Consider the following 15,127-nt stretch of genomic DNA (forward strand, 5'->3'; position numbering starts at 1 on the left):
ATAGCCTAACCCACCCAGGGTAATAATGTACTCCATTTAGTTCTGTCAAACAGAGAAAACCTCGGTAGTAATGTCGAGGTAGGGAACGAATAAGCTTACAACGATCACAAAGAAGAGAGATTCAAAGTTGAACTTAATGTCAGTGGCAAGGAAAAATCCATTAAAGTCTCAGATTTCAGAAGGGCAGACTATGATAGTTTAAAAGGGCAGCTGAGAGTAGGGGTAGTACGTTTCGGAGTAAATTACACGACCTCAGGTGAGGAGACCTCACAAAATGTACCCACAGAGGGCGACCTCACTTTACCTGGTGACCTGACAAAGATAACCTCTTGGTATCCGTCTTGGTATCCAGGGGAGTTAAGGAGAACTCTGAACCTGTCACCCTTGCTGACCTGAAGGCAGGCAGCGCTAAGCGCCTAGGATATGCCACCCGGGGAAGCTTGGCCCCCTCCTGCTTTGCTTAGCCACCAGGGGCCGCTGCATTTTCAAAACACCTCATCAGTTACGTACAGTAGCAGAGATACGGTACCATAACTTACAGACTCCTTATAATCCCGTAAATTTCGCATATTTAATTACGGGTCTGTAAGCAGTCTGTAACACTTGTGTTTAACCCTGTAAATTCAGCTCTCTTGTCTGAATGTAGAAGGCATTGCAGGAGCTAGTTGGCCAATCGTCGCTCCGTTAACAAAATCATCAACTAATCACAAGAGAAGGAGAAATCAGCTGAGTGCCCCATTACAGCTTCAAAAGCAGCTCCAGCTACAAGTTCTAGTACATGGTGGCGGCAGGCAAAATATAGCAAATCACGACCCAGCAACTGCTCAATTTTGACACGCGCACCCTTGTAGTGACCAGTATTTGAGCTTGTTGTATCAAAACACATGCCATGCATGATGTCTGCAATGTGCCATTGCTGCAAAGCCTTCACAACAGCTTTTGCTTGTTCATCACCGGTACCAGAGGGAAGTTTTGGAACAGCAAGAAGTTGGGAGGTGCCATTGCCTGAGACAAGAACTGGGAGTCTGTCAACATGGGGCCCCATGCCCCGTCAAATCAGGCATCAATTTACCATCCCAGTGAACAATTAAAACTGACTCTGGTTTGAAGTTTGAAAGGATTTCAGCTGCCTTGCTACTGCGATGATGCTGACGTTTCCTCCTGATGCTTGATCGATTCAGAATCAATTCACTGACATCATGGCCCAGACTTCGAGCAGTTTGGGTGACAATGTGCATGGCCATTCTATCTGAGGACTTGGTCCGATCTAATGCTGCAGAAATTTCTGGAATTAGAACTTCTTTTCGCCCACGCTTCTTGACAGTAGGTGGAGTTTGAAGTGCTGATGGGCCAGGAACTGGGTTGGATTCCTCAGAAGAAGACGTACTACTGCTGTCCAAGACAACGATGGCCTGGCATTTTTTGGCTTCTTCCTCTGCATTGTCTGCAGCCAACTTCCTTTTCATTGCTTTCTTGAGTTTTTTCTCATCGTTTCTGTCTCTTCAGGAATACTTTGTCAAGAGATGACATTGCCCCACGACGCCCTTTTTCTCGTTGCGCTATTAAGAAATCCTTATCCTCCTGAACTGTCATCATATTCAAAGCATTCACATGTGCAATGTCAAAGAGATCTTCAAATGTATCAGTGAACTCTTTCTCTTTCTGCTTTTGAGTTTCTGTCTTTCTTGAAGAGTTCTTTTTCAAACTACTCCACTTGTCAAACATTTTGTGCACTTGATTCACACAATCTAGTTTGTGGTGTGTGGGAATGTTTGCTTTTGTCCAAAATTGAAGAACTTTGTCTGTGACTTCCCCAGCTACCACTCTGATGGTTTTTTTCTGTATGCGATGCAGGCTTAAAAAATACTGTAACACTTGCCTGTTTGAAGGTAACTTAGCCTCTGTAATGTCATCACATAATGTCTTTATCAAATACACATTTTCTCGTGTTTTTACTCCTGCATTAGCCATTTTGACCTGAGGAATAAAGAAACTAACTATTAATATAAATTAATAATGAGAATACTCTGCAGAACTGTTTCTAATTTCCCCAATCATCAATCACTACCAGCAAAAACTCACCACAATCGTGCCAAATGCGACGCACTAGTGGTGGGCGTAATCGGCTACAAAGTAATCGACTGCATCGATTACTTAATTTTTGACAGCTTTGAGCAACCTCTAAATATAAATATATTTAAAAATAACTCTACACACAATGTTTTTGTCCTAAATGGACACTTTTAGCAGGGTCTGTGGTAAAAAATTCCAAAGTTGAAAAACAAGGACCACCCTAATATATATATATATATATATATATATATATATATATATATATATATATATATATATATATATATATATATATATATATATATATATATATATATATATATATATATATATATATGCAAGTAAATCACTGTAGGTGCGCGTGATCTAAGTATATGCTGATAACCACAAGGAAAGAAGAAAACACGAAGTTCCCAAGCGCTTTCGTGTAATTCACATCTTCAGGGGTGAGTACAGACTAAAGAGAAGTACAAAACAAGGTGTATATATACAGAGGAGGGTGAGACCAGGTCCACAATGGTCAGGTATTAGGTAGTCAGGTCAGAAGGTTGGGTCACCTTACCCTCTTACCTGACTACCGACCGTTGCAGTGCTATTTAAAGATTAGTAAGGTCATTACGTCGTCGCCTTATGTGTCGCTGGTGAGTCCTAGTGTACCCGCATCTTTGCCGCAGGACGCCACACCACCTGTTACCTCTACTAATCCTGATTATGTCAAAGTTCTTGTTCTCCCCAATGCTGTCAACTCTCTGAGGTCTCGGTACACCTCACTTTCAGCACGTTTTGATGCCAATGAAGCTCGCATTGATGACCTGGGAACCAGGCACACCACTACTGAAAACCCTCTCGTCTTTCTTGTACAAATTCAACAGGTCGCCATCACTTCTGTCACTACCCTTACTTTGAAGCTAGACGCTCTCACCTTGAGGGAACCATTGGTATCCTGCCCCCTCACGTGGCACACCACAAAGCGACGCCCGCACCACCTCCTCTTCCACAACTGGCTCTCGAAGGGTAAACGTCAAGTTCGATAACCGGATACTGCTTCACATTATCTTATGGAATGCCTGTGGAATCAGAAATGATACGAAACTCGCTGCACTTAAGGGTTATGTTTATCACCATCATCCAGATGTTATATTCATCCAGGAAACCTTTGCTGCTCGATCTCTATTTCGAGGGAAGGCTCCTCCGCTTACTGACTACACTCCCTATATTCGTCTTGTCAGGAATGGTCTCATCAGATACGTCCGCTCCTCCATCCCACATCGACGTCTTCGCTCCTCTGAAGATGACAATATGACCTTTCAGCTTCTTGAGATAGCAGTGGGTGACGGCAAGATCCGTCTATGCAACGTCTACTCTGTCCCTGTCAGGATAAATCTCTCTGTCCTCCCTACTACTCCGATCTCTAGCATGATGTACATGGGAGATTTCAACGCTCGACAACCAGAGATTGGGGACCTCTTTCTTAATCCCAACCAAAATGGGATTCGTCTCCTTGAGTACATCCGCCGTCACCAGCTGTCTCGCTGGGATACTGCTGGTGCCACTCACTCTCGTGGAGGTACCCTTGATCACATCATTACTTCTGGACCAGTGGCACCCCATGTAAGGTCCTCATCCACCCTACCCTCTTCTCTGACCACGTCGCCCTCAGCTTCCATTACTCACTCCCAGCTGGACCTCCCCCTATCCACAGTCGTAACCATATTACCATCCCTCCGAAGTGCTGTCCTACCTACATCTTGTACATGTCTAATCTTCTACCCACATTCGATTTAAAGTCGCCGGAGAAGTTATACTCCTCCTTGGAGAACTACACACATAACATCCACAGTCACTACGTCTCTCGGCTACACATCAAACGTCGCTCCGAAGCCTACGCCTGGACCCTTGATGAACCTATCCTCCAGGCGGAAAAGAAGGCGATGGAGGATGGTATCTCATTCCAAGGTGAACCAACCCTTGACCGTCTTCAATGTGTTCGGACTGAATCCTGGCGTAATCTCACAGATAACATTGACCATCAGACTTGCGTGGGAGCTATGTGGCACCTCATCAACAAAATAGTCAAGAAAAAGTTCTCTAGTGCTCTTCACCAGAGTCCAGCAGAGTACACACAAGATCTTGTCGAAACATGGTCAGAACAATCCCAAGCCCGTAATCTCCCGGAGTACACTCAAGAGGCCCTATCCTCCCAGTCAAATCTCCGTGCCCTCCGTCTCATGGCGGCGTTGCTGAAGGTTAATGAAGAGGATACGGTGGAGAAAGCCGAGGAGGAAGTGCAGCGAGCCCTCAAACGGGGTAAGGCAACTGCCCCTGTGATGACCTGTGTCACCTACTTGGTTCTCCATTTGCTCCTGAAAGTCTCCGGCAAACCCCTCCTCCTGTTTTGTAATCTCTGTCTCCGCACGGGGTATGTACCCAATGCTTGGACGTCCAGCACAATAGTACCCATTCCAAAATGTGGCACTGCCAAATTCAGACCCATTTCTCTCATCTTTCTCTTCAGCAAGGTGATGGAACGCATTCTCCTTGCCCGTTTCATGTTTCGGTTGGAAGACAAACTCTCATCCAGCTTGTATGGTTTCCTACCACAATGGAGTAAGCATCACTGTCTCCTGGAACTCTATATTCGCCTCTCCCCCATGAGTGTCGTAGCCTTCATCGACCTTAAGGGAGCCTTTGATGTTGCAAATAGAGATACTATCCTTGTTCAGCTAGTAGACTTCGGTGTTCTTTACGGGGGCATATAGCTCCACAGGGTGGTGTTCTTAGCCCTTTCTTTTTAATGTCCTTATGCATCACCTACTTTCTCTTCTTCCTGACATTCCCGGTACCACAGTTACCTGGGTCGCCGGAAGATCTTCAACGCCACTCAACTTTTATGATAAACGATTCAGTTATAACGGAACCCTCCCTCATTGCCAACCACTTAAATGAATATTTTATTAATGTTGGCAAAAATCTTGCAGAGAGCATCCCTGATCATCATGAGGAATTTAGAGCCTACCTGCAAAACAGACAGCAAAATGAGCTGTTCTTATCCCCTGTCACAGCAGATGAATTACTGGCCATCACAAAAATGTCCACAGATGCAGCAGCAGGCGAAGACAATATACCAATGAGCATCATTAAGAAAGTGGCCCACTTATTACTACCTGTTCTCCTCCACATTTGTAACTCCTCCTTCACTAGTGGTGTCTTTCCTAATAAACTGAAAATTGTTAAAGTCCACCCGGCATATAAAAAATCTGGGGATGAAGGTCTCTTCAAGAATTACCGCCCCATATCAGTCCTCCCAGCCTTGAATTAGATACTGGAAAAGCTAGCATGTAATAGACTAAATTCCTTCTTCAATGCCAATGACATCTTTACAGACTCCCAGTTTGGATTTAGAGCTAGAAGGTCGACTGGGAATCCTCTGCTATCTTTTACTCCCCCATTATACTTATGTTTTTAAAATCCACTCTAATTTATATGTATATGTGTATGTATGTATATATATATATATATATATATATATATATATATATATATATATATATATATATATATATATATATATATATATATATATATATATATATATATATATATATGTGTGTGTGTATGTGTGTATATATGCATATGTATGTGTATATGTATGTAAAAATAAATAAATAAATAATATGAATAATAAATAAAATAAATAAATATTGAAGTGATAACCGTGGTAACATTATGAGATGTACTTATTACCACCATGCTATTGTACTATTCCAGATGATACTAAATGTTACATAATACTTCCTTGAGATAATTGTATAGTATATATCAGGTGCCTCAAAGAGAGCTCAGGTTCTCAACTGGCTCAGCCATGTTAATATTGTTATTATTATCCAATCTGTATCTGTATTTTTCTGGCTAAATAAAATGTTTCAATCAATCAATCAATCAAACTCATTCTCAGCGTCGTCTTCTGCATGTGGTCTCATCCTCTACCCACACAAGAGTAGGATCTTTTCTCCTCGTAACCCGGGGACACTCCCAGAATTCTCTGTGGGAGATAGTGTTATCCTTCAGTATACGCAGTACATCTACCTGGGTGAACCTGTACGGATTACTCCAGCTACACCTGTACGACAACCCATCGTCCGGGACCTCATAGATCGATTGCAACAGCGTCTAACTCCTCTCGTGTGACTATCCAACAATGCTGCAGGGATTTATCTCCCTTTAGCCAGAACTCTTTACATCATCTTTATCCGATCTGTTGTCGACTACCGTTCTCCTGCCCTATGTCAACTCCCCCCAAAATCCCTAGATCCCCTCGAAAAGTTTTAAAACAAAGTCATGAGATTTATCCTGGGTTGTCCCACCTCCACTAGGATAGTCAACATGCAAACTGAACTCAATCTTCCTTCCCTTGTTGAGAGAATGTACGCTAATGTCTCCTGCTTCAGTGTCAAATGTCTTCACTCTCCCCTCCTTGCCCCCCATTATTTTCATGTCATTAGAACCTCCCTTGACCCAAATTCATCTTGGCCTCTACTTCGGCCGGCTGGTCTCATCCTCATCCTCACACCATAAAGGCGGACCCTCCTCTACTTCTGAAATAATTAGCTCTGGAGGCCATGCACAGTCTCTTCCTCAATCCCTACCATACACCATCTATACACCGACGGTTCCCTACAGGCAGACGGGAGTGCGGGGTGCGCTCTCTTCTCTTTGGATGTTCACCCACCGGCGGGAGCTTGGGTCGGCCGTCGACTTCCGAACTGGTCGAGCTCATCCTACAGTGAATTACATGGGCTCTTGGATGTAGTTGATCTCCTCCTTCAGAGGAGATTGAACGGTATAATCATTTGTGATTCTCAATCTGCCCTCCAGGCCCTCTCCTCCTCTAAGCCTTTATGCCTCCCTTTAATTCAACAATTGTTACGTCTAATAGCTTTTGCCCAAGATAATTCTGTTGTCAAAAATTTGTTGTGGGTTCCATCTCTTGTTGGAATAACAAACAATGACACGGTTGACCGTCTCGCGAAGAATGCCTGTAAACTGGCCCTCCCTGCTGCTGGGGCTACACCCACCCTCCTCTGCTATCGAAAGAGAATACGTTTAGCAGCTCTTCATCTACCTGTACACTCCATCGCAGGGAGAGTGAACGGGCGGAGAGTATATCCATCCAATAGTATGATCACTCTCTTCCGTATCCACACAAGTAGCGTCGACGTGGACTTATGGTCCACAGACATATGATGTCTCGCCTAATATTAGGAAAGGATACAGACCTATCTGGCAAGTATCTGAGGTGGGGTATGTCCCACACTTCTCTTCCTGTAAACTCTGTAACTGCCCCAACGCTAACACCCTTCAAGACTATTGCCTTGATTGTTCCACTGTCACGGACCTCCTACCACAGGAAGAGTCAGTAACCACTATGTCACCATGGGTGCTAATTCCCATTGTCCTCAACTCACATCAATGTCTCCATATCACAAGTCATAGCGTGTCCTGCGAGACACAAGTACCACTGTATTAGTGTCTGACCGCATGGTCTTGAGACTAGGTTTGTCGCCCCCTGAGGTGTAATAAATTTATTAAATAGTAATAAATAATAATAATAATAATAATAATAATAATAATAATAATAATAATAATAATAATAATAATAATAATAATAATAATAATAATAATAATAATAGTCGAGAAGACGCGGGGTTAAGGAGAGTTACAGTGAATCGGGTATTGGTGATTTCATTGGAGCTCATATAAGTCTAGGTGTATTGTATGTATTATATTCAAGTAAATTATTTAAGCTATTATGTAGTAATATGACATGCAAAATACATTTATTTAGTTTATTTATTCCAATTAGCTAGTTTCTGCATAACAGCCATTAGACTAGTTACTGTGGTTCCGGTGATGAACAGCAGAGGACCTTAAATTCCTGCTGTCCACTGTTGGGCTGGGAAAAGCCGGTTGAGAGTCAGTTTTATTCCTGACACCGACTGCTGTGCGTCGGAGGTGCTTCCCCAATTCTCTTGGTGTTGTCAGGGTATTTATTTCCTTTATTTATGTGGTTGACCTGTATTCAACTCAGCAGATAAGTTATTCTTGTTATTATCGTAGGTATAATATTTAGAATGTTTATAAGGAATTGAAGTGAAGTTACCATTCTGATTTGCCTCATAATGTTCGTGCGTGAGTGTTCCTTGTAAATATATTGATTTGTTTTAAGTGTATTTTTCATTCTGGATTTTCATCTTCACAGCCTGTCTAGGTCACTTTTAATAATAAGTGTATTAACATCATTTTATTACTGATCAGTATTCTCCCAACATGAACTTAACCTGTAATAAGTGGGGGCCTGATCTAGGAGTTATCATTTGAACATTTAATTGCATAAGCATTTAGTTTACAAACATGGGAGATTTTGTTCTTCGTGAATTTGTGGAAGATCCATCAGTAGAACAGTTAAAAAACAGTTTAGTAAAGAACGATGACTGGATTGCAAAGATATATAAAGTAAAATCAAAGCTTCAATGACTAAGAGTAAAATTAAGAAGTCGGTCATTTTTTGGTTAACTGAGAATTATATTTTACCTGATAGTGCCTTGGAATTATGTGTTGAGAATATCTCTTGAGTTGCTAACATAAAGAAATTAGGGTAAATTTTACTTTCGGACAACACGGGAATCTTAAGAATTTTATCTTTGTAATCAATAGTTTAGAACAGGGGTCACCAAACTGTTTTCACAGTGGGCCGGATAACTGAAAGAATGACGAGCGCGGGCCGCATAATCATTCTGTTCAATACTTGCAAGCCAGAACGAAAGCAAACATTACAATAAAGTACCGTCGGCGGGCCTGATGAACTGACGTCGCGGGCCGGATCCGGCCCGCGGGCCGTAGTTTGGTGACCCCTGGTTTAGAAGATGGTAAATATTACTTTTAGTCCTATAATCTTCTAGCGACACGAAAATATATTTTTCCTATGTATTTTGTTGTGTTTTGATTGAATTTGAACTTCAAAACTGTCGCAAATATTTTTTTTTCTGAGTTATGACCCCCTCCTTACCCCCAACAATAATGGGGGACCCCGTAGGAACCGTGGGTTTTGGGTGGGGGAAACTCAAAAACGAATGATTTGCGCCAGTTTTGAAGATAAAGTTCATTCAAAACACAGCAAAACACGGTCTTGACGGAGAAAGTAGGATTTTTTTTCGAGTAAATAACATAAATAAAACACCAACCAACCAACCAACAAAACCTAACCTAACCTAACCTGTGTTTTCTAAAAAAAGAAATTGCCTCACTATTTTTCTGATGAAACTCTGCAATTGACATGAAATAATCTTTATCAGACCTTCTCCGCCAGAAGTGAACAAATCATGGCGACACTTGTGACTGAGAAAATCTAATAATATTGAAAAATTAATATCTCGGTTATCCTTAATTTCAGATGGAAATATCATAGAAGAAAAGTGTCTCGAATTTTCTGTGGATTTCACATATGTTGTCAGATTTATCGTAAAGAATTATAGGACTAAAGTTAACAAATACCCTTTAGACTATTCTAAGACACTTTTCTCCTGTGACGTCTTCCTCGTAAATGACCTAACCTAACCTCCTAACCGGCGGACTTCGCCCCCCCCCCCGACCACCCGGCATATATATGTCGTTTGCGAGGGAAACGTCACAGATGAAAAGTGTCTTAGACTCGTCTAAACTATTGATTACAGAGGTAAATTCTTAAGATTCCCGTGTTGTCCGAAAGTAAAATAATACCGAAATTATAAATGGAAAGTGCAAAGAAATAAAGACAATATGAACAGAGAACACGGAGAGAAACAGAGAGAACAAAAAGAGAAACAAAGACAACATGAATAACAAATGTTACATTTAAGATTATCTAGTCCTGTTGCAGAGGTGACTACTCACCAACCAGAGGTCTTTGGTGCAACTAAATATGCAAAAATGGTGCCTTCATTTGATGAACACGATCCAGAATTATTTTTCTTGCAGTTTGAGAAGGTAACACAGTCCCTTTTGTAGGTCACTTACTGAAGATCAAGATAAAGATTGACACCACAAAGAAGGCAATATTACTGAACTATGATCTTTACGTCTCTTGAATGGCTTCTCGAAGCTGGAAGGATCTGCTAAACAGGCATCACGAAATTCAGTATTCCACAGCTCTCCCTTGTCAACGTAGTTCAGTATATCATCCTTGTGCAATAGCCCCTGTTTTATAGACTGGTTCTTATATAAATATGGGTTATTATAGTGTTGTTATATAGTTCCATCACCCATAGTTATTTTCCATGAACTGTAAGGATCATGTGACACACCTGTGATCAGAAAATTCCACTCTCAAGTCGTGTCTCTTAGACCTGAGCTCAGCTAATTAGTAGCCAGCTCTCGGCAGTTAATGCTTAACTCTTTTCTTTTCTTTTATCCTCTTCACCACTCATCGGCTCGTTAGCCGCTTAGGCGATCGGTCACGTCTCTGATTACTTTTCCTTTTCATTTATCCACTTCACCAAAAGATCGGCTGCTTGGGCGATCGGTCACGTCTCTGTCACGCACTGTTGGCAAGTATTGGGCATGCACCGGCTCCTGAATGTACCTGAACCCGCTCCAATGTTGGTCAAATTTTGTCTTGAAAGAGCTCACATTCGGTACCATCACAACACTTTCTGGCAGATTGTTCCAAGAGTTCACAACCCTCACTCCGAAAAAGTTTGCCCTCACAGTTTTCTAGACTTGCAGCTTCTTCAATCTTGAGTTGTGATACCTTGTGGGGCGAGCGTCCGCCAACTCCAAGTAAGGACACCCTTTAGATGCTTATACACCTCAATTAGGTCTCCCCTTGCCCATCTGTAGTATATGCTAGGCAAGTTCAGGCGCTCCAATCTCTCAGGGTAGCTGAGATGCCGAAGTGCAGGCACCAGTCTGGTGGCCCTCCTTTGAACATTTTCAACCAACTGACAGTCCCGAGCATATCTCGGAGACCAGACGGGGTGACAGTACTCCAGATGGGGAAGCACTTCACTCTTGAAGATCGTTAAGAGGGACGGACCGTCTAGACATCTGAACGACCTTCTTATAAGACCCAATAATTTATTTGCCTGATTTACCTTCTTCTCGCAATGGCCCGAGAACTTCAGCTCATTGTCAACATACACACGTAGGTCCTTCTTACATTAGGGTGTGTCATAGGAGGGAAGATCAGCTAAAACTAATGGCCCATCACTTTTATGGTAGATTTTAGTGTATATAAACAGAAAATAATTTCAGTTTCAATATTTTGCAACCTTTTGCTAGGTAAATTTTAGCGTGAAATTTATCGAAAATCTAACGTACAGCTGCATTAGTGCATTACAATTAAATAGTGAACATTGCTTCTGACTTCATTCTTTAACAACCCAACTAACAATATTTTTTTCTGTTTCAGATTCTGATGCATTTATAAGTTGATAATATTTGCGATGGCTGCTTGTGTCAGGACGAGGAACCAAAAATCCAGCCATCTCAGTCACTATCTTGGGTCTGGGAGAGAGCTCCTGAAGTCGGAGTTGCCTACATTGAGAGATGCTTTGAGATACGGTGTTTTAATCAGGCAAATCAGTGAAAAGAACCAAAGAACTTACACAAACAAAGACATTGCCAGTGATATGACCAAAGCTGTCTTGGCACAGTACACTCTGGCTAACGCTCAGTTCAAGCCTCCAGTCATAACAAGTCAGAAGAAGATTAGTGAGAGACTGCTAGCCAGTTGGGAAAAGGCAAGAGATATCTCTCTTGGGAGAGGAAAACTTGCAGTTAAGGACAGCTTTGCCAAGCAACTGGACCAGTTATTTGACATAATTACTTGCAAGTGCCCAATTGTTCTCTGTCCTGAGTTTGGATGCGATCGTGACTGTAAATCCGAGGCCCACATCTCCTGTATTTGCAAGCGTGAACTGAAGATTCCTGTGATCGAACTGGCATTTGTCAAAGCACAGAGAGAGAAGACTGGCAGTATAGGGGCTCTCATGATTTCTAGCCAAGATATTCCGGAGTCCAAGAGACAGGAGGCTGCCACAGAGAGACAGAAGAGGAGAAGAGTTGCCGAGGAAAAGAGACTTGAGAAGGCCCAGGGTGAGGTAAAAAAGGCCGATGATTGGAGTCAAGCTGATTCAGAGTTTAATGACTTCCCCATGGCTGATCCGAGTGCTGACCAGGAGAATGGTGACTTTGTCCCTAACCCAGAAAATAATGATCCCAAACCTTCCAGGCATAACATTCGAAATAGGAAAGCGACACCACACTGGTCTCAGAGAAACTGCAGAGATAGCAACAGCTGCCTGGATTGACGGTGGTTTGATAGCACCTGATGATGTTCACCTGGTGATAGATCATAACAAAGTAAGGAGAGCTCAGGGGAAACTTGTCAGTAACCTAGAAGAGGAGTTTGATAAGGGGATAAGAGAACATGGAATCAATTGTTTGTTCTTTGATGGGAGAAGGGATGACACTAAAGTGTTCATGAAAGTTGGGGATTCTGACAAGTTGTTCCCTGCCATGGTGAAGGAGGAACACTACTCCTGCTGCAGTGAACCAGGAGGGAAGTATTTGTGGCATTTCACTCCAGAGAAAGATGACATCAGGAAACCAGCTGAGATAGTGGCAGATAACATTGTGAACTGGCTCAGAGAGAGGAACGTAGACCAGACCCTGCAGGCCATTGAAGGGGACAGCACCAACACGAACACAGGGTGGCAAGGGGGGGGTCATACAGTGGATAGAGCAGAAGATTGGGAGGAAGCTGGTCTGGATTGTTTGTGACCTCCACACCAACGAGTTGCCACTCAGACATCTGATCCAGGAGCTGGATGGCAAAACTCTTTCAAACAACAGATGGTCTGGTCCTCTTGGCAAGATGCTGGACTCTGCCACTGAGTTAGAAATAAATCCGAGCTTTGAAAAAATCACAGTTGGCCCTCCACTCGTTGAGCTTGCACATACTGTCATTGACGACCTGAGTACTGACCAGTAATATGGTTACATGATTTGCAGTGCCATCAAAACTGGGGTCATGCCTGATAGACTTGCTTACCTGCAGATAGGTCCAGTCTCACATTCTAGGTGGCTCTACAGCAGCTCTCAGGTTCTGCAAATTTGGGTCGCTCATCGCCAAGCTGAAGAAGAGACAGCTTCCTGACCTGAGACTTATTGTCCAATTCATCGTGAGTGTCTACTTGCCCAATTGGTTCAGCACATGAGTCAAGTCATCTGTTCTCGAAGGTCGAAGGCATCTTCTCCTTCCAGCTTGAGCTCCTGAGGAGTCAGCCAGAAAGGTTGTTCAGATTGTGGAGCAGACTGTGAGAATCTTCCTGTTGCTCGTGCGAGCAGTTCTGCAGACAATGCTCTGCCAGTAAGGATGAGAGGAGAAGAAGAGTGGCAGTCAAAAAGATGCTGAATGAGACTTATGAGAGGATCTGGGGCATGACGAATCAGTTGGTGACGATTCCTTCAGGGTCAGGAGAGACTCCTGAAGTCCAATCTAGTGCCAAGACCCTCACTGATCTCATAGATCTGGATAACATCCAGGCTGGCAGTGAGCCCCCTCTTCTCCTGCAGCCTCTCAATGTTCAAGTCAGAGCTTTCCTGGACAACCCCATGCATGTCCCTGCCTGGCCCTCACACACCCAGAGTATAGAGCGTTGTGTACAGCAAGTGAGCGAGGCCAGCAGTCACGTGTACAGCCAGGAGAGGAGGGAAGGCTACATCCGAGCTCAGGTGGTCAGCAGGGAGGTGATGAGTAGAAACAGAAGCAAGAAAGACATGTTCTCTATGGTGTGCAGGAACACCGGGTCGTAGTAGTAAAACCAGTTTTTGTATTTGATGATTTTGTTTTCTAAAGGAATATTAAATTTAATAAATGTGTCAAGATCATTCGTTTCACTATTCTGGATCATTTTCATCCTAATAAATTAACCTGATACATTTGCTTTTACTTTAAATGGCTATTTAGTGGTGTTGGTAAATTGGGAATACTAGGTACCATAAGATTTCAAGTTAAAATTTACCTGTAAAAAATAAAAACTTTTCAAATCTGAAGATATCACATGATTCTGCACATAGAACTACATCATTAATACCATGGGCCGATTTTTCAAACTCAAAAAAAAAAAATTCGCCTCCGTATGACACACCCTATTCTTACATGCAGTCTCAAATAGTGCAGTTTCTTCATCCCGTTGGGGCATATAAATACGCCTCCTTGCCATTGGTACGCTCCAGGTGCATCCTCTTACCCTTCGTGACATTGAATCTCAGCAGCCATTTCTTCGACCATTCTTGGTGCCCACAGAGGTCCTTCTGCAGCTCTTCACAGTCCGCTTGGTTCTTGATTTCCCGAAATAACTTGGCGTCATCGGCAAACATTTGTATGGAGGAGTGTACAACGTCAGGCATGTCATTTATGAAACAAACAAACAACAGTGGGCCCAATACACTGCCCTGTGGTACCCCGCTTGTGACAGGTACGGATGATGATTTCGTGCCATTAATCACCACACAGTGCTTGCGGTCATGTAGAAAGTCTTCTATCCACGCTAGGACATTTTCCCGAATTCCGTACCCTTCCAGTTTGATTTTCAGCCTTTCGTGGGGTAGACTGTCGAAAGCCTTGGCAAAATCTAGGTAATTATTGTTGATATTACCACCCCGTTCCAGAATATGGGTCCAAATATCCAACACCTTGAGCAATTGTGTTAAGCAGGAGCGCCCCGGCATAAAACCGTGTTGGCAATCCTTTACAAGGTCGTATCTGATAATATCTGATAATACTCTCAAGTACTTTACATACTATGCTGGTCAGGCTCACCTGTCTATAGTTGTTCGTGGAGTGACGCTCGCCCTTCTTGAAGATAGAACTCACATAAGCCACTTTTCATTCACTGGGGACCTTTTGTTCATCCAGGCATTTACAAAACAGGAACTTCAGGGGCTCGGCAAGCTCGTTGCACAACTCTCTTAGCACTCTAGGATGCACCAAGTCAGGGCCGGGACTCTTATG

At 42.9% G+C, this 15,127-nt stretch overlaps 1 protein-coding gene across 2 annotated transcripts in view; it reads right to left on the reverse strand.

Annotated features, from left to right (window-relative positions):
- The window catches only part of LOC121869522, a 65,894-nt gene that overhangs the window by 26,335 nt on the left and 24,432 nt on the right, over positions 1 to 15,127 (reverse strand). The window lies entirely within an intron of this gene.

The sequence above is a fragment of the Homarus americanus genome, unplaced genomic scaffold (assembly GCF_018991925.1).
Source record: "Homarus americanus isolate GMGI-L3 unplaced genomic scaffold, GMGI_Hamer_2.0 scaffold23578, whole genome shotgun sequence".
NCBI classification, from domain to species: domain Eukaryota; kingdom Metazoa; phylum Arthropoda; class Malacostraca; order Decapoda; family Nephropidae; genus Homarus; species Homarus americanus.